The 23,632-nt window shown below is 43.5% G+C and overlaps 1 long non-coding RNA gene across 1 annotated transcript in view; it reads left to right on the top strand.

The window, feature by feature from the left end:
* The first annotated feature begins 1,543 nt into the window (after positions 1–1,543).
* The window catches only part of LOC308563778, a 47,446-nt gene continuing 25,357 nt past the window's right edge, over positions 1,544–23,632 (top strand). The window contains exon 1 of the long non-coding RNA XR_013999843.1: positions 1,544–1,925. This is a non-coding gene — a long non-coding RNA (uncharacterized lncRNA). The remainder of the gene's footprint in view (positions 1,926–23,632) is intronic.

The following is a 23,632-nucleotide window of genomic DNA, read 5'->3' as shown; positions in this document are numbered from 1 at the left end:
GGTGGGCAGCTCACATTCAGGCATTCAGGGCTTGAAAGGAAGGGCTTAGGGCGTCTGACAGAGCCCGGGAGCTCCTCCCACTCTTAAGGAGGCTCGGCTGCGGAGCCGCAGCTCGCGCTCCCAACCAGCGCTCAGGGCTTAGGGGCAGCTGTTTGCATCCGGCTGGGCCACGGGCCTTTTTGTTTGATTCTTTTAAACTTTTTTTTTTTTTCTTGGTAGTTGCATTAATTCTCCCTGGATCCCATCTGTGCCTTCGACCGGGTTCGGAATTCGGTTTGTTTTTCGACTTGCCCATCTTTGGGTCCTGCTCATCACGGGCGGGGGGCGGGGGGGGGCAGATAAGAGAATTTATTGTGAGACTTAAAAATTAAAAAACGCACACAAAAAAGCGGCACACACTTTCGTAGAGGGGGTGCTGATGAGATATTTACAGCCCCCTTTCCTTTCCTCCCATCACCCGGTCCAGATTATCTGGCAGGTATGGTCCTGGAGCAAAGGCATCGTTGTCAATTGCAAGACAAATCCAACCAACCAATTTAATATTTTAGGCATATAAGTTAGTAACATGATTGTGATGAAAAAAATAATAGCATTAAAAATCTTTAGGGACGTTGAGCCGTACACTCTGGCCGCAGTCACAACATAAAGGAAGGGGGTAAACCCGTCCGCCCCAGGGTTTCTGTTACAGTGCGTTTCAGTCCCCCCGTTTCAGGGCAGCCCGGGACAGCATCCCCTGCCAGCGGGCGCGGGAGTTTGCGCGCTACCTTAACTGCGGCGCAACGCAGCCTTCGACCGCCAGAGGCACCGGGCGTCTGCGGCCTGTCAAAAACTGGCGCTTTTTTCCTCCCCTTTCCGTGGAGAGACTATCAACTCCATCTGTCACAAAAATTAGGGCTAAAGCTCCTCTCCAGAAGCAGAGGGAGCCGGGCTCCCGCGCGCAGAGCGGGGCTGGCCGCCTCTCCCCCGAGGCCGAGTGAGTTTCAAACGGCAAAGTGCGAACAGCGCCGCTGCAGACCCACAGGCTGCAGGCGCCCGGCGCCCGCGAGGCTCCGCGTCCCCGGGCGCGAGGTCCGCCTCGGGGAGCTCCCAGACAATGCGAGACGGAACAAACTGCAAAAGAACCCGAGGTAAAGCAGGTCGTTCTGCACTGACTTGAGTCAAAGAAAACTCACACACATCAATCTATATTTAAAAAGAAAAAAGGGAGGGAGGGAGGGAGGGAGGGAGGGAGGGAGGGAGGGAGGGAGGGAGGGAGGGAGGGAGGGAGGGAAGGAAGGAAGGAAGGAAGGAAGGAAGGAAGGAAGGAAGGAAGGAAGGAAGGAAGGAACTATGTGGCCCGTCTGAATAACCATTTTCCAGGCTCTAGATTTTTCTTGTTGTTGTTGTGTTATTTGGAGCTGTTGTTTCCATCAGGGAAGGATGGTTTGGACAAGTCCCACTCCTTCCCTGTAACTTGGGTCCTTCACATATAAGTTTCAAGTGAGACCAGATAGTTGGAAAAGTGTTTTCATCTTCAGTGCTCTGATTTTTAGGTTCATAAGAAGGTCAACATTCAGCTGCATCTTTAAGCTAATGTGGGTCTTAAACCTTAGTGAACTTGAGACCTGCCTGGTGGCCTTGTTAAAACCCAGATTGCTGGACCTGCTCCTGGAGTTCCTGGTGCCACAAGACTGGTGGGGCCAGAGAATCAGCATGTCTAACAAGTTTTAAGGGGATGCTGCTGCTGTTTGCCTGGGAACCAAAGTTGGAGATTCACTGCTCTAGAGAATCACGTGTGTGTTTTTTCTTGATGTTTGTAAAATTTGCCCCATTCTGGTCTTGGCACAGCTCTCAGTGGGATTTAAGGAACTCCAGAGAGACTTGTGTGCTTCAGAGACGCTTAAGTACCCCAGGCTCACAACATTTCAGATCCACAGAGCTATCAGGTAAGTGATACAGGCCTGAGAAGGAAGCTATGATGAGAGAGAATGAATGAACCCCTTCTCCGTGAGTCCAGAAACCATGAGTACCACCATGCTTCACATCCAGGTTTGCATTGATAGCCACCAGGCCTCCCTCCGCACCCAGACACTAATCCCCATATTACTCTGTAAATCTCTTAAACTGACTTAATTCCCACCATGAGCATCCTCCCCTCCATATCCGCTTCCCCTGTAGCTCTCAATCTGTTCTTAGCAAAATCTTGCGTATCTTCAACCTGCTTTCTGAGCTGGATCTTCACCTTCTTGCTCTAACTAAAACCTGCTGCAGTCTATGGAATGGGAGAAAATATTTGCAAACCACATATTTGATGGGTTAATATCCAAACAACTCAAAAGCAAAAAAATAGAATAATCTGATTTAAAAATGGACAGAGGACTTGAATAGACATTTTTCCAAAGAAGGCATACAATGGCCAACAAATCCATGAAAAGGTGCTCAACTGTATTAATCATCAGGGAAATGCCAATCAAAACCACAATGAAGTTGTCACCACACAGCCGTTAGAATGACTATCATAAAAATAAAAATAAAAGAGAACATGCTGGCAAGAATGTGGAGAAAAGGGAACTCTGGTGCACTGACGGTGGGTATGTAAATAGGAGCGGTTACTGGAGAACTGTTTGGAGGTCCCTCAAAAAATTAATATAGAACTACCATAGGGTCTGGCAATCTCCGTTCTGGGTATTATAAAAAGACATGAAATCACTATCTTGAAGAGATATTTGCACTCTAATGTTCATTGCAGCATTACTCCAACAGCCAAAATGTGGAAGCAACCTAAGTGTCCATCGAATAAATAAAATGTGATACACACAAGAATATTATTCAGCCACAAGAAGAAGGAAATCTTGCCATTTGTGTTAACAAGGATGGCCCTTGGAGACTGTCTTATGGAAAGGAGCCCTCGCACGACTGTGGGAGCCGGGGCAGCAGGCAGAGCAGCCGGTTGCTTCTGCGTCTTAGTCCAGCCTTAATGCCCTATGGGTTGGCCAGACAGGCAGCTGGGAAGGGAAGCTGGGACAACTGGAACCCATGAGGGTGAGTTGGAACTGGTGTTTCCTTCATCGCTGCAACCTCAGTGCCACGAGGGTGACCCGCACTAGACTGGTACCATTCCCAAAGCGGACCTGGGCTCTGGCCAGGACTTGGAGAAGCGGAAGCAGGAGAGCTGCAGGGACAAGCAGGGAAAGCTCAGGTCCGGGTGCTGGCTCACCCGACCCAGGGGAACTTCTCATGGGCAGGGGCTGGTGCAAGCTGCCGTGATGCCCGGGGCCCTCCACCACCTTCAGAGGATAAAAGTAACGTGGCTGCTGCTTTACTTCCTTCCACTGTTCCCCTCGTGGCCACGCTGACATGGAGCCACGCAGGGGGGATGCTGAGAAGCGCAGCTCCAGCTCAGCCCTGCTGGATAATGCAGGGCCCGCAGGTGCCTTTGGGCAGGCAGGCGTCATTTCTCAGGTGTGCGCTTCCTCGAGGTTTTAGCATCTGACTCCCTGGCTGGTTTCTCTCCAGACTACTCTTATCATTCGTCACAACCTTGGCCTCTTAGCCCCTTGACTTTTCACATTCAACCATCAGCTGGTAATCTGACCCCAGACCTAGGCATTAAAATAAGCATGTCACCTCAAAAATCTCTCATTTAAAATTTCTAATCCATACGTTATTTCACTGACCAACACCTCTTGTCTTTCCAGTTCACCTGTCTCGGTTCTGTCACCTTTCAGCTAATGTAGGCGTGACATTTGCAATTGCTCTGTTTCTATAGCATTCATTCCCCCCCTGCCTATAATTCATTTCTCTCACCTTAAAACAAAAATTCCCCAGAAAACAAACAAAACCAAACTCTTCTTAGACTTTAAGTCCTCACTCAGGAACTATCCCATTTCTATGAAAACTTGAAAAAGTTGCCTTTACTCGCTTTTCCACTCTTTAATTCACTATAATCAAGTTTCATCCTGCCATTTTTCTCACTAAGGTCACTAATGACCGAATGATCACTTCTCAGTCTTCATCTTCTCTGACCTTTTGGCACCATGGGACGTGGTCATCTTTTCAAAGTGCTTTTTTATTTGGCTTCACACTCCCCTGTTTCCCATTGTACTACCTGGTGGCTCTTTCTCTTGCTCAGCTGACTTTCCTAGGTGACCCTATCCAGTGTCTTGATTCTAAATTACATCTCCTAATTTGATTTTTTTAAAAATATATATATTGATTTCAGAGAGAGGAAAGGAGAGGGGGAGAGAGAGAGATAGAAACTTCACTGATGAGAGAGTCATTGATCGAGCCCACAACCCGAGCATGTGCCCTGACCGGGAATCGAACCCTGATTGCCTGGATCCTAGCTCGACTCTCAACCACTGAGCCACGCCCGGCCGGGCCTAATTTGATATTTTTAATCCCAGACTTCCTCTGGCTTCCATGTGTGTATATTTACTTGGCTGTTCAATGGGCACTGCACACGTAACGCCCGAGAGCACTTCTGCCTCCTGCCCTCCACACCTGCTTGCTCCCTGGGGCTCCCGTGGTCGGTAGCCTCCAAAGTCGGTCTCCATCCATTTCCCCCCACGCTTTACATCCATGCCCCCCAGATCAAGGGGCAGAGTCTCGTTCCCTTCTGGTTTTGCCCCCTGCAATAACAGTGCAGCTTTGCCCGTCAACTCAGAGTATCGGGAAATAACAAAGGATGCTGTTTTAAGCCACTAAGCTTTTTATAGAACAGTAGAAAATCACATACTCTTTTCATCATATCCGAGTGCTTGGGTCAAATATTCGTCCCCTTTTTGTCACATTGCATATCCAATTGATGGCTAATTATAGGCAGTCAAAAAAATATTCGATGAGTTGAATGAATAAAAAATCAGAACTTACTGCTTCTCTTCTACATCAGCCAACTCAGGCTTAGTCCAGATAATTCATACTATAGAAAAGGGAACAGAGACTCTAAGAGGTTAAAGAATATGGAAAAGTTCTGAAGTTATAAAATATAAAATGATATTCCCAGGTTAGTTTAATTATCATGGATGATTAAGCCATAACCTTTGTCACATATGAACTTCATAAAGGTTATGGTTTAATCAGTGGGAAAAGCATGGTTTCTTAAAAGGATAATACTGGCAAAACTAACCATCCACTTAGATGGAAGTGTAAAAATAAATTCCAGGTAAAAACTTAAATATAAATGTAAATCAAATAAGAAAAATCAAGTAAGAAAATCTAGGTTATGATGATATATATGTGTGTGTGTGTGTGTGTGTGTGTGTGTATATATATATATATATATATATATATATATAACCTAGAAGAAGACCCTTATACCGAGGACTAGAAAATCAGAAGATATGGAAGAAAACCATATTTGACCATATAAAAAAATTAAGAAATTATATATGGAAAATATACCAGAGACAATGTTAATAGACACACAGATTTAGCAAGCCTATTTAAAGAGTAGATGCCAGAAGACTAATTTTCTAATAAGCAAAGAGCTCCTAAAAACTTATAAGACAAAGATAGTTTAAGAGAAAATGGGGAAAAGATGTAATAGACAATACACAGAAGTGTAAATTAAAATGTCAACAAATGAGTGAAAAGATGTTTACATTAATAGTAGCCAGATGAAAGAAAATTACAAAGCAATGCGATAGTCTATTGCCTAAAATATGAATACTATGAATTTCTACAGTCCCATTAGTAATAATTACTCTTTTCCCAAAAAAGTTCTTGGCAAAGTCCTAGAAACTCATTTGGTCTGGGTTGTGTGGGGATGCTCCCTGAAGGGGGCCAAGGCTGTCGTTAGATGAAAAGGCATCCCCTGCACCAGGGATCCCCCAGCCTGTTCTGTGGGCTGGTGCTGGTCCATGGACTATTCCTTGGTGGCCCATGAGAACATAGGAGTAAGCATTTGGATACTTGTATAGCAATTTGGAAGAGTAATTTTATGTCTGTTGAACCTAATGAAAATTTGGGGCTTCTATTTTGTAGCATCATTTAATTTTTCTAATAATCTAGTTTTATTCTGTTTTTAAAAAGTACCTATCTGTAACAGATGGAAACAGTATCTGGTCTTCCACTGCAGACAATTGGAGAAGCTCTGTGCTATGTATTACTAGTAGTTATTTTCTTTGATTTTAAAGGTAAGTAAGTTGTTAGTGCAGGGAAGTAAGGGTTCACCACAATGTGAAGATTAATAAAAATGTAAGAAACAAACTGACGATTCTTCAAAGAATGTCGTTAGTAACTCGAGGATGCGAAATGACAGCACAGCCTCGCTTTTACTGACACGCACAGGAGCGGACAGAGCAGCTGCTCGAAGGGGCAGCAAACCTGCCCCACACCAATGCTTGGGAACTCAGGGGATCAAGATCCTGGCCGGGTTTCAACGCCTAATAACAAGAGGAAATCCCACAAAATCAGTAGGAGCTCCAATTCTCAGGAAATTTGACTTTTATACACTGTGCAAAAGAGATATTAATGAAACGGAGGTTGAAAGCCCAAACAGTGAAGTTCTATAGAGACCATTTGAGGCACGACCTGCTTCAACCTCTGTGGCTTGTAGCTGGCAGCACAGTTTGCTACAAAGGGTAATTTTTTCCAAGTTAGAACCTTGCACACACTTGGACATTATGCCTTAAGTTACCTGGACCAATCTACAATGGGTATTGTAGAATGTCTCAAAGCCATGCCAGGCCATGTTTTAAAATCCAGCTTTTCAATATTAAAACAAGAAACTTTTTCATAATTTTGTAAATCTGGATAAGCTGTTCTCTAAATAAAAAGAACATAATTTGTAAGAGAAGTAATGAATTGTCTTAAAAATCTGTTTTTAAAAAAAAGCTTGGAGGGATCTATATAAAGACAGTATGCTTCCAAAAAGAAAAAGGAAGAGCTGTCACCAACAAAAAACTCCATCAACAAGCTAGAATTTGTAAGTGTGTGGTTAATGCTTCTCAAACAATTTGCAGGAAACAGAATTGCTCACACCTTTATTGTTGCGTGTATAATTGTCCAAGTATCTTGGGGGAAAAAATCTATGATCTTATTGACTGATAAAGACCAAAAGTCACCTAACTCCCTCAATGAAATGTGTATCCCAGGGCATTATCCAAAACATTGCTGTTCACATTCTTCCTACATTTTAAATCTGCTTTTACATTTACCTGCTCAGTTTTCACTGAATTTGATTCAGTTGAAACAAACAGATATATATTGAGTAACTGCTGTATGTGCCAGAAAGCTGAATCTTTTTTTTTTTTTTGCCTTCCAACTTTGTTATTTTGTTGTTGTTTTATTAGTAGACTTCAATTTTTAAAAGCCCTCTTAGGTTTTCAGAAAAGTTGATTGGAAAGTATAGAGTTTCCACATACCCCCGCTTGCTTTCCTCTATGTAATTTCCCTTATTGTTTACATCTTTTATTAGGGTGGTACATTTGTTATAATCAATTAAACAATATTGATACCTTATTACGAACTAAAGTCCATAGTTTACATCAGGGTTCACTCTGTGTTGTACATTCTATGGGTTTTGCCAAATGTGTAATGTCATGTACTCACCATTAGAGTGTCATACAGAATAGTTTGACTGCCCTGAAAACCCCCTAGAAACACTGTTTTAACCTAGAAGTTACTGTAAGTTGAATCTTTTCATTTATGGCTTCACCACTTAATGCTTCCACATTTAGTATATTTTTTGTCCATTAAAATAATAAAGTCAGGCCATACATGCCATTTGGATCTAAAAGTTGTACACATCTCCCCAAGTGATTAACCGTTTATATTGATATAATCATTTATATAGTCAGTTACCCACCTCAGAAACATTCATTGAGCTCTCACCCGGGTCAGTACTCTATTCCAGTGTTCTTCTGATTAGGGAAGTTGTAATATGTGACTTTCGGCTAGAGACCTTTGCACATGTAGTTACCAAAGCCTCTTTCACATTTTTTTGTGTACTTTCCAGTTTATTTCATTTTTAAAAATTTAAATTTATTTTTAAATAGGAAATACATGCATATACAGTGGACCCTTGAACAACACAGGTTTGAATTGGGCAGGTCCACATAAATGTGGGGTTTTTTTTCAATAAATATGTACTGTACTGTAAATATATTTTCTCCACCTTATGATTTGCTTAATAACATTTTTCTCTAGCTTACTTTATTGTAAGAATATAGTATATAATACATGTAACATACAAAATATGTGTTAAACAACTGTTTATGTTATTGGTAAGGCTTCTTGTCAATAGTAGGCTATTAGCTAAGATTTTAGGGAGTCAAAAGTTATACATGGATTTTTGACTGCATGGGAGGAATTGGCACCCCTCTCCCCACATTGTTTAAGGGTCAACTGTAGGAGAAAACACACAGGTTTAAAAAAGTACATGATGTCCAGAAAGCCTTCACTCTCCTTTGCACCCAGGAACCTGCTTTCCTCAATCACTGTTATCAACTTATTGTATGTGTTCCCAGATATATGTACATATATATACACACATATATACATACACACACATACACACACATATATAAAACAATGATCTTGGTTTTTTCACTGAACAATATATGCTTTTGGACACTGTTCCATATGACTTCATAAAATGCTGACATAGTACTTGCTTACCCTTTTGATGAGTGCATACTATTTCATTTTGGTTGTTTCATAAATTATTTAATGAGTTCTTTATTGATGAATGCTTAAATTCCACTCTTTCATTATGACAATGTGGCAATGAGTAACTCTGCGCATTTGTCATTTCATAGTTACTTTAATACAGCTAGAGGATACACCTTTAGAAGTGGAATTACTGAGTCAAGGAGGAGGTACGTTTTAAATTCTGATAGATCAATTATCCTATCTACCTAGGAAAGGTCAATTGTTCTCCATAGAAGTTGTGCCTGGGTATGAAAATGTTTGCTCTTCACATCATCACCAACACAACATGTTATTAAACTGTTTGATCTTTGACAATCTGATAGGTGAAAAGTATATCTCATTGTAGCTTTAATTTTAAATTCTCTTATATGTAAAGACAAACATTATTATTAAGTCTACAGGAAATTAAAAAGGTAAAGATTGAAGACATTTAAGTTCAGGGAGGTTAAGTGATCCAAAACGAGAACACCCAGAAAGTGACCTCCAAGCTCGGCCTCGTTGGCCATCACCCCACCTTGCTTCCATTGCACCCAGCACAGTGCCGAGATAGCTGCTTCAACATTTGCCTTTCCTGACAGTTTCCAACCACTTGACCAATAATTGTCAAAATAGTTGGTAAAGAATGCCTTTTATGAAGGAAATAAGACTTCTTACTAGAAAATCATAGGAACTCCTCTCCTCCCCAACCCTGAAATAGAATTAAAAAAATATAAAAATTTTTTATCTGAGTCACCAGTGAATTATTGACATAAAATGGACTTCTATTAGAGGTGAAAGTATCCTATTATTGATGAGAGATATTTGAGGAACAAAACTTTGCTCTTTGCTCACCTCTCTCCCACTCTGACATACCAGTTTCCTCTCTGTATCCAGCTTCAAACTTGAAGCACTGCGTCTGTAGCCTGTGGAACCCTGAGAACCTTGTTTCTGAGCAGCAGTTGAAGACTTTGCCTTTATCCATGACTTATACACATACATACATACATACCTCTTTGGTATGTGTTGTGTGTGTCAGGTGGGGGCTTGTCCCTGGACTGTGCGATCTCCTGACCCGGCTGTCCCGGTCAGCTTCCTGATGATAGAAGATTAATTGCCCTGATCATCTGCCTGAAGTCAGTGGTGGGTCTGGGGAAACTAGAAGAGACAGAGCCACGTGGAGAGGAAGCAGTGTCCTGTGGTCCAAGGGCAGAGCAGTCTGCGGTAGTTTGACAATTATTAAATCAACAAAGTGACTAAATGAAGCAACTTTTTGGAATAGAAGTTATGTCAACCCTGAATTATGAATTTTCACTGTTATTATCCTTCATTCAACAGATATTGAGCACCTACTCTGTAACAAGGACCCTTCTAGGCTTTGGAGGTTTGGAATAGCACAGGGGGAAAGGCCTCCACCTGGGGTTGCTTCATACAATGGCCACCACAATTTTCTTTCCCCACCCTCCTGTTCTGGTGAATCTGAGAACCTCAGGCGTCGTTGTTAGAGGAGCGGGGCTCGTTTTTGGAGCAGCATAGATGCCCTTAGGCTCAGCCTTATCTCCACGCTACAAACAAAAGCAGCAAACCGAGCTGCTTTCTAACATAGGGGGCTTCTCCTGGGTCCCGGGGAAGAGAAGTCTCTAAGGTTCCCACATCTTTCAAAAGCATCTGGGAGAAATAGAAATGACACGGGGGAAACGCATCCCTTTAAAAGCTGGTCAGCTACTTCACTGCCAAGGGCTTGTCAAAATTGCTCCAGAGAAAGAAAAAAGAGAAACAAGTGCACATATACATTTTTAAAGTAGCTAGCAACCAAGACAACACCAATTATTTAACCACAGTAAAGAAACCAGCAGCCAAACCACACTGATTATTTAACCGCGTATCCAAGTGCTGAGCGCAGCCAGAGCCGCCGCGTTAACTTAATGTAAATACCCCGCGTCCCCAGCCCCGGGGGCAGGGCCGCGGCAGGGACAGCTCCTCACCTTTCCCCGTCTCGCCTCCAGATGTCCCTGGAGCTGGAAAACTGGCTACAGTCCAACCAATATTCCCCCTCCCCCAGCCTCACTTCTGTTTGCATTTTCTGTTCCTCTAAAAACTCGAGTCCTCTCTGCCTACTGACCCGCCACACGCGCCGCGGGGACATTCCCTCGGGAAATTCTCTTCTTTCCCCTCCATCCCCACCTTTGCTTTTCTTTCTTCTTCCTTTCAAGCCTCTGTTTCTTCCCCTTTTTTTTCAACCTCGATGCTTTCATTCCAGTGCATTTGATTCCTATTTATTTAATTTTTACTCATCGTAATATGTCGAGTTTATCAGGAAAACACCAACCTCCCCCTTTGCCGTTTGCGGTTAACATGCAGTTGGTGGAACTGACGGCGCTTAGCGCCGGGCGGAAAGGATGAACAGAAGAAGGGGAGACGGCGCCCCCGGGTTACGAGGCAGGCTATGTCCCTTAACTCCAGGCTTGTTTTTCTGCTTCCTCAGTATTCCCACCTGGAAGCCCAGTAGCCGTTGCCAATGGAGCATGTCACGAACAGAAGCCCAAATGTCCGTCTCCCTCAGACTTGTTTGTTCCCCAGCTTCTTGCCATCTCAGCCAGTGACAGCTCCATCCTCTTGTTTCCTCAGAACATGGCTTTCAAAGAGATTTTTGAGTTTTCCGTTCCTCTCAGTCCCATAAGCAAATTTTTAGGGTAAGATTTACTCCCAAGATTGATAAGCAACCTTTCCATTTTCTGCCGCCTTCACAACTGCCATCCTGGTCTAAGCCAACATCATCTTTGACCTCAACTATTTCTACAACCTCCCAACTGGTCCCTGCCAAACTCTTGCTTTTTATAGTCTACTCGGATCACAAAATTTCTCTGCTTAAAACCCTTCAGTGGGTCCCAACTCATTCCAAGTGAAAACCTAAGTCTTTACAATGGCCCATAAGGTCCTCCAGAATCTGGCTCTCGAGTGTCCAATCTCATCTCCTCTCACCGACTCAGGAGCCTGCTCTAGACATTCAGGCTGCCCTGTTGGTGGGTGTGTTTGGCAAGCAAGCTCTCAACCCTGGCCCTTTGCTCTTGATGTTTCCTTTGATGTTGGTCGACCTAAATTTCCTCCCGTATTCCTCTCCTTCTCCATCGAGGCTTTGGCTGCACATTGCCATTCCTTTCCTTGAATGCTAATCCTCCAGAAGTCCACATGCTGAATTATTATTATTATTCCAATCAGGTCAATGTCAAATCTCCACAGAGGCCTTTCATGGCCATCCTATGTGAAATAACATAATCAAGTAATTAATGATAACTCTTTATTTTTAAATTAGCCCTCCTGATTTGGCATATTTTATGTTTGTCTATTATCTGTATAGCACAAATAGAATGTAAACTGTTAAGAGAAGGGCATTTGACTACTTTGCTCAGAGCTACATCCCCTGGGTCTTGAAGAGAGACCAGCAACTAGCAAATCCTCACAAAACACTTGTTGAATGAGTTGCAGGCCTGAATCTAGGGACAGCAGAGCTACTTGTAAAGAAGGTGGATTCTTAAGCCAGGTAGGTTGGGTCCATACCTTGCTCTAGCCTCTTATTCAATAAGTAATCTTGGACAAGTTACTCTGCACCTCTTTGCCTAAGTTTTCCTATCTGTAGAATGCAATAAGAACAACCTGTAGCATTTTATTTTTAAAATTTTTGATTTATTGATTTGAGAGAGAGAGAGAGAGAAACATCAGTTTGTTGCTCCACTTACTTACGCATTCATTGGTTGCTTCTTGCATGTGCCCTGACCGGGGATCAAACCTGCAACCTTGGTGTATTAGGACAATGCTCCAACCAACTGAGCTACCCGGCCAGGGCAATCTGTAGCATTTAAAAAATGTGGTCACAGATTCTTTGACACTCCTTCCATCAAGAGGAAGGTCTACGTCCCCTGTCCTTAACTCTGAGCAGGCTTATGACTGTTCTGACCAATAGAGCATGATGGGAGCCATGACCAAGGCTAGGTCATACAGGGTGATCCAGCTTCCGCCTTCCTCACTGGAGAACTTGCTCCTGGAATCCAGAGCTGCCATGTAAGAAGTTCAAGGGCTTTGAGGCTGTTATGTTGTGAGGACCCCCACCTTTCATGGAGAGGACACATGAGTAGGTGCTCTAATTCACAGTTCCACTTGAGTCCAGCTTTTAAATCATTCCAGGTCAGGTGTCAGATTTGTGGGAAGAAGCATCTAGGTGACTCCAGGCCCCAAATGGTTGGTCAGGCCACCTACAGCTCTTCAAGTCTTCCCAGCCGAGGGCTCAGACACTGGAGTAGAAAAATGTCTTCTCTGTCTGATGTCATGTGCCCTGTCTGACTCCCTGATCCACAGATTTCTGTGAACACAGAAAAATGTTTATTCTTTTAGCTGCCAGGTTTAAACTAGTAAGTTGGCTGTCATAGATAACTGGAACCCCATTTAAGGGCTATTTTGAGCACTAAAGTAGTTATTGTGTGTAAAATGTTTGGAGCTAGGTCAGTGCCAACTACGTAGTAGCTAGTCAATGGGTTAGCTTTTATCCTTACTGTGATAAAAGTTCTACTGATAAATACAGGGAAATCTGAGGAATTGTTTAATACAAATGCTCTTCTCTTACCTACTCTTAAAACTTAATGAAATAATTTGGAACAAATTTAATAATTAGTTCGTAAGTTGTACTCCCCAAGATCAATTTCTTTATACCCTCGAATAGAGGCCGCACGATTATTTTCCAATGGACCGACGGCCTGAAGTCGGATGTGGTGAATCCAGCCCTGGGAGAACAAAGCCCTCAGTACCGCAGCATGATTTTTCTGAGGGAGGGCCCAGAGTCTTGCTCACTTTCTTGCTCCTCTGAGCACCTAGCAACAGTGCAATGCCCAAAGTGGACACCCCACAAGTGTTTGCCTCACTGATTTGATTGATGCCCTTGTGTTCACTGTCTTATATAAACTTTTGGGAAAACATTGCTTTATTTAGTATTTTCTCCACTTTTGCCTTCAAATCTATAATATTTGCCTAGAAGTTGATTGGTAATCTCATAAAATGTGGACTGATGTTTATGGACAAAGTGGCTAATATTGCTGAGCGTGTGCAGCGCAGCGTAAACACGGCGCTCTTGCACAACCCTTTCCTGGACTCGTGCTTTTTGAACTGGGTTCAAATCTAAACTGAGCAAGGCCACACAGGGCGTGCGAGCAAAGAATGCGGACTTGGAATGCACTGAACCCCTCGATTGGAGGAGATAGGCATCGGAGGAGGTAGTTTTTAAGGACATGCTTTTCATTTCTGGTCACCTGGCAAGCCAATCTAAGAAAACATACCGCAAAATGTGATTTCCAAGCCACACACATTGTCTAGATAGAAAAACAACTCCCCAAATCACACAGTGTTTGGGAAATTATTTGCTGAATATGCCAACGTACCCCTCAAAAGGAAAGCAGTTGCCTGGTTTTTGGACTCTTCTCCTGCAGCTCTCTCAAATTTCAAAATAACAAAATCCTTAAAATAATTACTTGAGTATGAATCACATTTTTTTTAGACGGCCTATTGGATACTTTTCTTCAAAATAATTTAATGTGTCTAGCTAGTTTCATGGTGAACGATCCATGTGTGTGAGAAGAGCAGAGAGGGAAGGAAGAAATACCAGCAGGAGGAGCAGAAAAGCTAAAGAAAAGAAAGGGAGCGAAGAGAAATATTTAGATTTGAGAGAGAGTACAACACTAGCAAATAGGAACCTCCTCTGAAACTCACGCTCTCCAGATTTTTACTGCAGCAAATATTAGTGCTTCCATGTCATTTATAGCCAGTACAGTACAGCCTACACATCCAAAGTGAGAAGTGTTTAGGACTGGCTTCTCTCAGTGACAGTGAAGGCAGGGGTGGTGGCAGTGCTGACTTCCCAGTCATTGGCCCAGCGTGCAGTGTTCCTCTGCAGGGGCTGCCGACTGAGTGGGTCAGGATCACCATCTGCGCGTATGGAAAGCAAGGCCTTGAGTGTCAGCTGCCAGATAAGCAGCCTCGGGAATATTTGTGTCTCGAGCAAGGAAAGCACACATCGATTAAACAAACGTGTCCAACTGATTGGCTTTTTTAGACTGCAATTTTATTTCAGTGGCTGGGCCAATATCTCTTTCATGGATTATCATTATTATTAGTGATTAATTTGAACTAAACATTCACACTTACAGTAGGAGTCATTGGCTGAACACAAACTGTACGTTACAGAGAGTCCTGGGCTGACGTGTTCACTGTGCGCTTCATTCCAACCTCTCTCTCCCCGTTTTCAAGATGAAAGAACTGCCCAGTGCCACATGGCTAGTCAGCAAAGGACCTGGGATTTGGAGCTAGATCTGCCTGACTCCCAAATCTCGCCTCACCATACGTGACATGATCTGAAGTGCTTACTTGTAGCAGTTGGTACTGGGAACCTAGTCTGCCGGGGCCTTAACTAATCCTTTGGTCCTTAGGCCCTAGCTTAATGTTAGCCAATTGTTTCAGCCAACAGACTGAGCAGGTTAAGAAGTAGGCTGGCTTTGACATCAGCATGTTGAGACTGGCAACCCAACCCCAGCTCTGACATCATCCCGGTGAAGTCAGCCTGGCACTGCCCCTGCTCGCCAACCGCCTCAGAATTGTGGTCTAGCCACAAGCCAGACACCCTACTCTCAGAACTGGTGAAAAGCCTGGGCAAGATGGCTTGGTGGGAAATATGCCTTCTGTAGGCTGCTGGTTTCCCAGGGATACCAACCTTTGCTTTCCTAAAGGGAATAAAGATTAAGTAGTCAGCTGCCTTGGATTCAGAGTAATGATTCCAACATCACATGTGTACAGAGTGATCCTTTTTGATTGTTTAGGCAACAGTGGAGAAAAGTAACTCTAAAATTATTGGGTGCCATCTCAAATGCCCCTCCTCCCAATTTTGCCTGTAAGCATGCTGGTGACTTCTTTGAGTCATCCTGATATGCGTGTGTGTGTATGTGTGTGTGACATATAAAAGTGTATTGAGCACTTGGTAGAATGTGTCAGCAACAACAAAAGTTTTTCCCGAATTTATTTCAGAATCAGTGTTAATATAAATTAAGCTAATACTCCATCACTGTGTCAGACCTGGGCCCTCTGCTCTTGGAGCCATTCCTTGCCTTTCCTCACTCTGCCCCGCTCTATATCTTTGGAGGTTCACCCTGTGGCCTGTGTTTCCCAGGTTTCTCCATCCGTTGTCTTCCAGCAGGATTTGGCTAATGGGAGGCACTGCTGTGAGATAGTAGGGGAGCTAAGAGGGGAGAAGCCAGGGTACTTCCCCCTTCCCTCATTGCCTTGGACAGCATCCCTCACAAGAACTGCGTCTCTCCTAGGAATCCAGAACCCACCTGAGCTTCCAGGATTCTCATTGCCTCCTGTGTCCTTGACTTTAGACTCAGGTAATACTGTGACCTTTCAGCCTCGGAGAGGTAGCAACCCCTTGCTCTTGCCAATCTTGGGTTGGACCACCATGCTGGGTTCTGCTTCTCAGCTTCTATCATCTACATAAAGAATTAAATACCCTCTATTTTACACACCTAGAGTGGTTTGTTTCCCTGGTTGAACCCTGACAAATACAATTATGTCACTTTTGTATCACTCAGGAATTGTTTTATACATGTATAAATTGTCTTTGATATAAGATTTTGGTGGTCCGGGGTAGGGGGTCTCTCAATTCTACAAGTGTTCAGTGGGAATATGCAAAAGCACCTATACAGGTGAAAATTTATTGATTGTTACACAGCCAGGGTCTTAAAAAATTGAGAAGACCTACAAAATATATTTTTTCAGGTCACTGGAATGTAATCGGCTCAATCAATTTAATAAGGAGATACTAGGAGATGGAAACATTTAGTCATGTTCCCGTCTGAGAGGTGCCAGTATCAGGGCTTTTTCTGTGGTGTCATCAAATCACCTGCTGGCATGTATTCTCAGACAGTGGGGAAAATTCCATAAATAAATGACTATTTCTATTGATTTACTGAGCAGGAAAAATTAGGATTATATTCAGAAGGGTGGGTGATACATGTGTTTCCTTCCATCCTCATTATAGGTAGACTGGAATCGAACTAAATGAGCCTTAGAAACTTCTGTAGCATCAGTCATTGACCTACAAGGTCTCCGATGTCCATGCACCAGGTGACAAATTCACTAGTAGGGACGAGGGAGATATGGAAGGAGGGAGAAATAAGAGGGGCATTTTGTAATTTTTCATGACATTTAAATGAGCAAATAAGTCACTGATAAGATTATTCCAAATGAATCTCTGTGCATGACTAAATCGTTGTGCATGTTTTTATTTACTAAAGAACATGTTGGCAAATACTTATAAATCATGCCATTTTGGGGAATGCCATTTTCAATGATTAAAATCATCTAATTGCTAACAGAGCTGAAAGTCGGCGCTTGGAGTAACGAGCATCTTTACTCTTCCCTGATGCAGCAGGACCTTGCTTCCTGCTCAGGCCTCTCCTTGTGCTACCTCAGAGCGGAGAGGGTGTCCAACGTCAGGGCGGGGTCAGTGGAGGCTGTAGTAACCCTCGGGCAGCGTCAGCCAAGAGCCGAAAAGAAAAAGTAGAAGAGAAAGAGGAGCGGAGGGAGAGGGTAAAAAGAGTCAAGGAGGAGTAAGGATAAGGCCCTGGCCATTCAACACGCTGTTGGCTGAGCTACTTCCTGCTTCTCTCCACTTCCTGCTTCTCTGTTTCTCTCCACTTCCTGCTTCTCTGTTTCTCTCCACTTCCTGCTTCTCTCCACTTCCTGCTTCTCTGTTTCTCTCCACTTCCTGCTTCTCTCCACTTCCTGCTTCTCTCCATTTCCTGTTTCTCTAGTTGCCTTAGAGATGGGGACCTCAGCCCTCCTTACTGCTTTGGCGCTGCGTGGATGGATTATAGGGCTTCTAATTTGTTTTCATCTCTTTGCTCAGACAGGAGGTAACTTTCTTTCCTTACCTCGCCTAGCTTTATCTTTTTGTACTTAGAGTGTATCTTTTAGTCTTTTTTTTTTTGGTTTTAATTTATCTTTATTGTTGAAAGTATTACAGGTGTCCCATTTTTTCCCCACAATGGACACCCTCCACCTCACTCCCACCCCCTCCCCAGGCCCTCACCCCATCATTGCCTGTGTCCATGGGTTATGCATATATGCATATAATTTCTTTGGTTAATCTCTTCCCACCTTCCACCCCCTTCCCTCTTTCCTCTGAAATATGATCGTCTGTTGCCTGCGTCAATGTCTCTGGGTCTATTTAGTTCATCCGATTCTTTTGTACATTAGTTTCTTCTTAAAGAAGACCCTTCAACATTTCCTGTAGTGCTGGTCTGGTGGTGATGAACTCCTTTAGCTTTTTTTTTAATCTGTGAAGCTCTTTATCTGACCTTCAATTCTAAATGATAGCTTTGCTGGGTAGAGTAATCTTGGTTGTAGTTCCATGTTTTTCATCACTTTGAATATTTCTTGCCACTCCCTTCTGGCCTGCAAAGTTTCTGTTGAGAAATCAGCTGACAGTTGTGTGGGTGCCCCCTTGTAGGTAATTAACTGCTTTTCTCTTGCTGCTTTTAAGATTCTCTCTTTGTCTTTAACCTTCGGCATTTTAATTATGATGTGTCTTGCTGTGAGCCTCTTGGGTTCCTCTTGTTTGGGACCCTCTGTGCTTCCTGAACTTGTAAGTCTATTTCTTTCCCCAGGTAGGAGAAGTTTTCTGTCATTATTTTTTCAAATAGGTTTTCAATTTCTTGCTCTCTTTCTTCTCCTTCTAGCACCCCAATAAGACAAATGTTGGGCCTCTCGAAGTTGTCCCAGAGGGTCCTTATACTATCTTCACATTTCTGGATTCTTCTTTTTGCTCTTCTGGTTGAGTGTTTTTTGTTTCCTCATGTTCCAAATTACTGATTTGATTCTCAGCATCCTCTACTCTACTGTTGATTCCCTGTAAATTATTCTTCATTTCAGTTCGTGTAGCCTTCATTTCAAATTGGTACTTTATTATGTCATCAATTTTCTCAGTTGTTTTCTTAATACTCTTACTAATATGGTTGAGCATCCTTATAACAAAATTCTGAACTCTGTATCTGTTAGCTTGCTTGGATATATTTCATTTAGTTCCTCTTCTAGAGATTTCTTCTGTCCTTTCCTTTGTGACATGTTTCTTTGCCTCCACATTCTGGCTGCTTCCTGGTGTTTGTTTCTATGTATTAGGTAGAGCTGCTATGTCTCCTGGAATTTGTAGAGTGGCTTTGTGTAGTAGGTGTCCTGTAGGGTCGAGTGGCTCAGCCTCCCCAGTCACCTGAGCTGGGCCTTCTAGGTGCTCCCCTGTGTGAGCTGTGTGCACTGTCCTGTTGTAGTTGAGCCTTGGTTGCTGTTGGCATCACTGGGAGGAATTGACCCCCAGCCAATCTGCTGTGAGGACCAGCTACAACTATAGCCAAAGAGCTGCTGTTCTGGAGACACCCCTATGGAGCAGGATTTACTTCAGTGGAGCTTTGGTGTTCACCCAGTGCACCCCTTGAGTGTGTCACTCGTGGATGTGGAAGGGTTGTAATCCAGCGTGGTCGAGTCTGACCACCAGGTGCATTGTCCGGGGCTTCCCGGGAGGTGCAAAGTCAGCCTGTGCCAGTGCCTTGCCCAGGGCCACCCAGCATGAGCTACACAGCAAACCATAGTTGGCTGCTACTTGTGCTGGGCTTGGAGGTGTCCAGGAGAGGCCAAGCTATGAGCCAGTGCAGGCTGCCGCTAGTGCCAGGCCTGGGGCCACTTATCAAGTCATATGGGGCACGATGCTGCTTATTTGAGAGATTTTAGGAAAGTCCTAAGCATAAGCCTTGAGGGGCCACTTGCACAGAAAAGCCACTGGAAATGGCCTGGATGAGCTGCAGGTGGGGAGGGGCGGGGCCTCCGGGAATCACGGGGCGGGGCCAAAGGTGGGAGTCAGGTGCTGGCGATTCAAATATGGCGCCTGCCTGCCGGCTGTGTGCGGGGAGGACTCGCCAAAGGAGCAACGGCCTCTGCCAGCCCTTCTGCCTGGGAGGAAGCCGCCCTCCGCCTCTCGCCCGGATTCCAGGCAGGTTAGTTCCTCCCCGAGTGTCCCGGGTCCTTTCAAGCTGCTGCCTGGCAGTGGGGCTTGGACAGAGCGTGTCTGAGTGAGTCCGTGCCGGGCCCTTTGAGAGGAGCTGCTGGGGCTCCCGCAGCCTCTGTGACCCTCAGGGACAGTCCCCGCTGGTTTTCACAGCCCGAAGTTGTGGGGACATCTCTTCCCAGCCCTGGAGCCCTGGGCCGGGGGCCTGATGTGGGGCTGGGACCCCTCACTCCTCAGGGAAACCTCCGCCACTGAGATTCCCTCCCGGGTTTACCCCGCGGCACCGGGTGTGGGCCCGCGTTCGCGTCCCTTCGATTCAGCCCCGATCCGCCCGTGTCTCCGCCCCTCCTCCCAGTGTCGGTGCTGCTTTAGTTCCCTGGTTGTGGGGCTTCTGATCAGCCGGATCTCAGGAGGCTCTGAGTGACGGTGGTTCTGTGTTTTAGTTGTAATTTTGATGTGGTTGCGGGAGGCGGCGGGGGCAGCTGCTACCTACCCGCCATCTTGTTCCTCCTACTTTTCTCCTTAAAGTGTGGAGTAGAGAAGCCTGCCTCACCTCGGTGGTTCTTCTCCAGGCCCAGCTAATCTCGTAAGCTAACTGGCCGCCAGTTCTCCATTAACCTGGTTGGATATGAGACTCTACCATTTCCAGCTCCCTTTTCGGTTTGCCCAAGTAAAAATACAATTCACCCCTTTCTTCAGCAACTGAAGAAGATGGAAATATATAATTTACTTAGACTGTTAAAAAGTAGTACCTGTGGATATCAAATTAATTTGGTTCAAATCAAGGGCAAAACTGAATATGGAGATTTAAAATAATAGTTATGGAAGAAGTCATTTCTCTTCACTCCCTCCTCTACTTTCCTCTTTAAAGTAGTTCCTGAATTTACTGAATTTGGAGTAGAAAATAATAGTTTTAAATGTTTCTTTGTGAAGGAATTTGCTAATTATCCAGCAGATGTTCTTTCTTTTCATCCCTTATGCGTCATAGTTTCCTTAACATTCTCTCCCTCCCTTTTTTCTTTCTCTGGCTCTAGCTCTCCCTTTTGTTCTCCTTTTCAGAGCAGTGAAGATAGGTTCAAAGAATGTATAAAGCTTTTCTTCCCCTGGAAACAAGGCTACGCCTCAGAGCCAAAGTTGGAGGCCTTGTGTAGATGAGAAGTCCTCTTATTCTAATTATAACCTCTTCTAGAACATTCTCTCCCAACTTAGTGACTTGTGTATCCTGGAATTAATTTTATTAAGTGAGCTGTAACCTTAAATTGTTTGTTTTGATTTTATGACTCCACCTAAACCTCCAATCCCCCACTAAAATAATCAAATATTGAATCATGAGTACCCATATTTTTTCAAGGGATTTAAAATGGAAAATTCTCTAATAGTACTTGGAGAAATCAGAGAACTATCAAAATAACTCGCAACCATGCTTAGGAATCAATGTTTTATTCCTTGAAAGAAAAAAGTAAAAGAACTCATTTTTGAGATTTGCTGACCTACATAATATTAAAGTGGTCTGGTCATTTTGCATTCAACTTAGAAAAAAATCTGAGCCCCTGAGTTAATAGCCATTTTTGAAATAAAATCAAATGTCTTTGTTCTAGTTATTTCCTTTTCACAACTGAAAATTAACTCTAATCTATGAATTTACTATTGCTTTTTTGTTAAAATAGAGATAACTCCATTTCCCCTACACGGTACATTCACATAAGCTTTAAAAACAAACAAACAAATAAATAAACAAACACCCTACCAAAATAGACTCAATTCTCAGTGACCTGGTAGCCAGATTACCTAGTGCGCAGGTAACTGACTACACATGACTGAAATGGAGCCTCAAGCTACTCATTCCATGCTCTTCTTCCCTCCATTCGGGCTGAAGTTCTAACCATCAGACACCCTTTCCCACTCTCCTTGTTATCTCTCTCTCCCCCCACCTGCCCTTCCCATACCAGTTTAAACAATAAGTGCAGGAGAATGAAACTAAGAAGTTACAGTGAGAAAATATACCATTAATGTGAGACACTTCTTGATTCTCTAATTTTGTGGGACTCACTGAGCAAATGATTTGTTGCGCAATCTGATCCCTGGTAAGACAGAAATAGCCAACAGAATTGACAAGTTTATTTCAGTCAGGTTCCAAAAATACAGAGTTTCTATAGTCATTCCTGGTTCCACACAAAATTTTCTTTTCTGAGACATTTTGTCATGAAAAGCACTTGGTGCCACCCCTGCCTTGTCGACTGCTACTATTACTACTATTCCTTTTATTACTACGGCTATGTGCCATGTGTGTGCGCGCACACACACACACCACCCTCAGGAATGAGTGAAAGCATCACAGAGCTGGAGATAGGACTTGCCTGAGTTACAGAATATTCTGGATAATAGGTAGATCACTTCGATTTACAGAAACATGGATTTTGCACTGAAGAGCTGAAAAAAATGTGCTGCTAGTTTTTAGTGCCTCTTGCATTTGGTCTTTAGAGTGGAGTATCAGTGTTCTCTTTGAGTTATGGTAGATTTTCAAAATTTTTAACATATCTCTCTTCCAATATATACACACACTAGTGAATTAAGATTATTTTGAGCATAAATCATTTTATATTATCCATATGACCTCCCTTCTCACATCTGATTAGATGACCAACAACTGGCTATGGAATCTTCATCAACAAAATAATTTTAGATATCACTGTAATTTTCTTACCCAGAAAGAAAGTGACCTTGATGACCCTTGGGTGAGAACTCAAGTTAATTGGCAACTTCAAAGCATCCATGGGGAGAATCTGTAGACTTAAAGGAGTGTTTTAACCAAAGCCGAATGGTTATCCCCAGTAGATGTTAGAGAGAGGGGGAAGGAGAAAGTTGTTGGGGAATTAAGGATGATGTTGATAGTGCTCTGCATAATATAGTGAACTATAACTTCATTGTGAGAGAGGTCAGTTTTGTAAATTATGGGAAGTCTTATCACTAACCCTCTTCCCCCTTACATTTGCTGATACTCTCTATGAGATTTGAAGTATGTCCTTGTGAGACATGTGAGTATGTGTGTTCAACTCAATAGTGGCTCCATCATATAAGGGGGGGCAGTGAGATGGCTTAGTCTATAAAACTTAAAATCCCAAAGACCAGCAATCACAGTTCCCTTCTAATGCCCCATCCTCTCAGAGAAGAACTGTTCTAAACTGGAGGAAATATAGTCTAAACTGAAGGAAATATAATCCTGGATGGAGAAGAGGAGCCTGTGAGGAAGACTGGGTTTTCCCAAAAGGCATGTGGAATATCACAGCATGGAGACTATAAGGTGAGATGGTCGAGAGAGGAGCAGGCCAGGTGGTCAAGGTCGGGTGCCTTTCCTTATAATTATGGAAGAAGGCAGATTGAGAGTACAATTGTAAGTCTTCCTCTTCTAGAAGGTATTGCCTTGCAGCTCCTCCGTACCTTCAGGAAAGGCTGAAAGTCTGATCACCCCTTTAGTCTTAAGTGATACCTAAGTGGAGAAGAGGAGACTGTACATTGAGGGAAGCGTGGCCAGCTATCAAATCATTCCTCATCCCACCCATGTCCCAAAGTTCCAGCAGAGAAAGGACAACTTGGTTCCAAGTGGATTATGTCTGAAAGTGATGGTCAGTGAAGTGAGCCAAGGTTCACATTCAAGGAGGAGCCATTAAGGAAACACCCAGAGCTTAGGAAGGACTTCCAAAGACATCTATAAATACTCCAGTGAGGAGGGCCCCTTAGATCGAGGGCCCAGGAACAAAACTGAAAGTGAGGCTAAAAGAAGAATTTGTTAAGAAATATGCAAGGGTTAGCCATCCCTCCAACATGTTTATCTCCCAGCTGTAAATTCTCCATCTGAATTTATATCTCATAGTTTCACTCTCATGCTTCAGTTTAGAAATGAAACTTCTCCAAGGAATATCAACTTCATAT

This window comes from Miniopterus schreibersii, assembly GCF_964146895.1.
Source record: "Miniopterus schreibersii genome assembly, chromosome: 11".
Classification (NCBI taxonomy): domain Eukaryota; kingdom Metazoa; phylum Chordata; class Mammalia; order Chiroptera; family Miniopteridae; genus Miniopterus; species Miniopterus schreibersii.
This window is presented reverse-complemented; position numbering and strand designations above follow the sequence as displayed.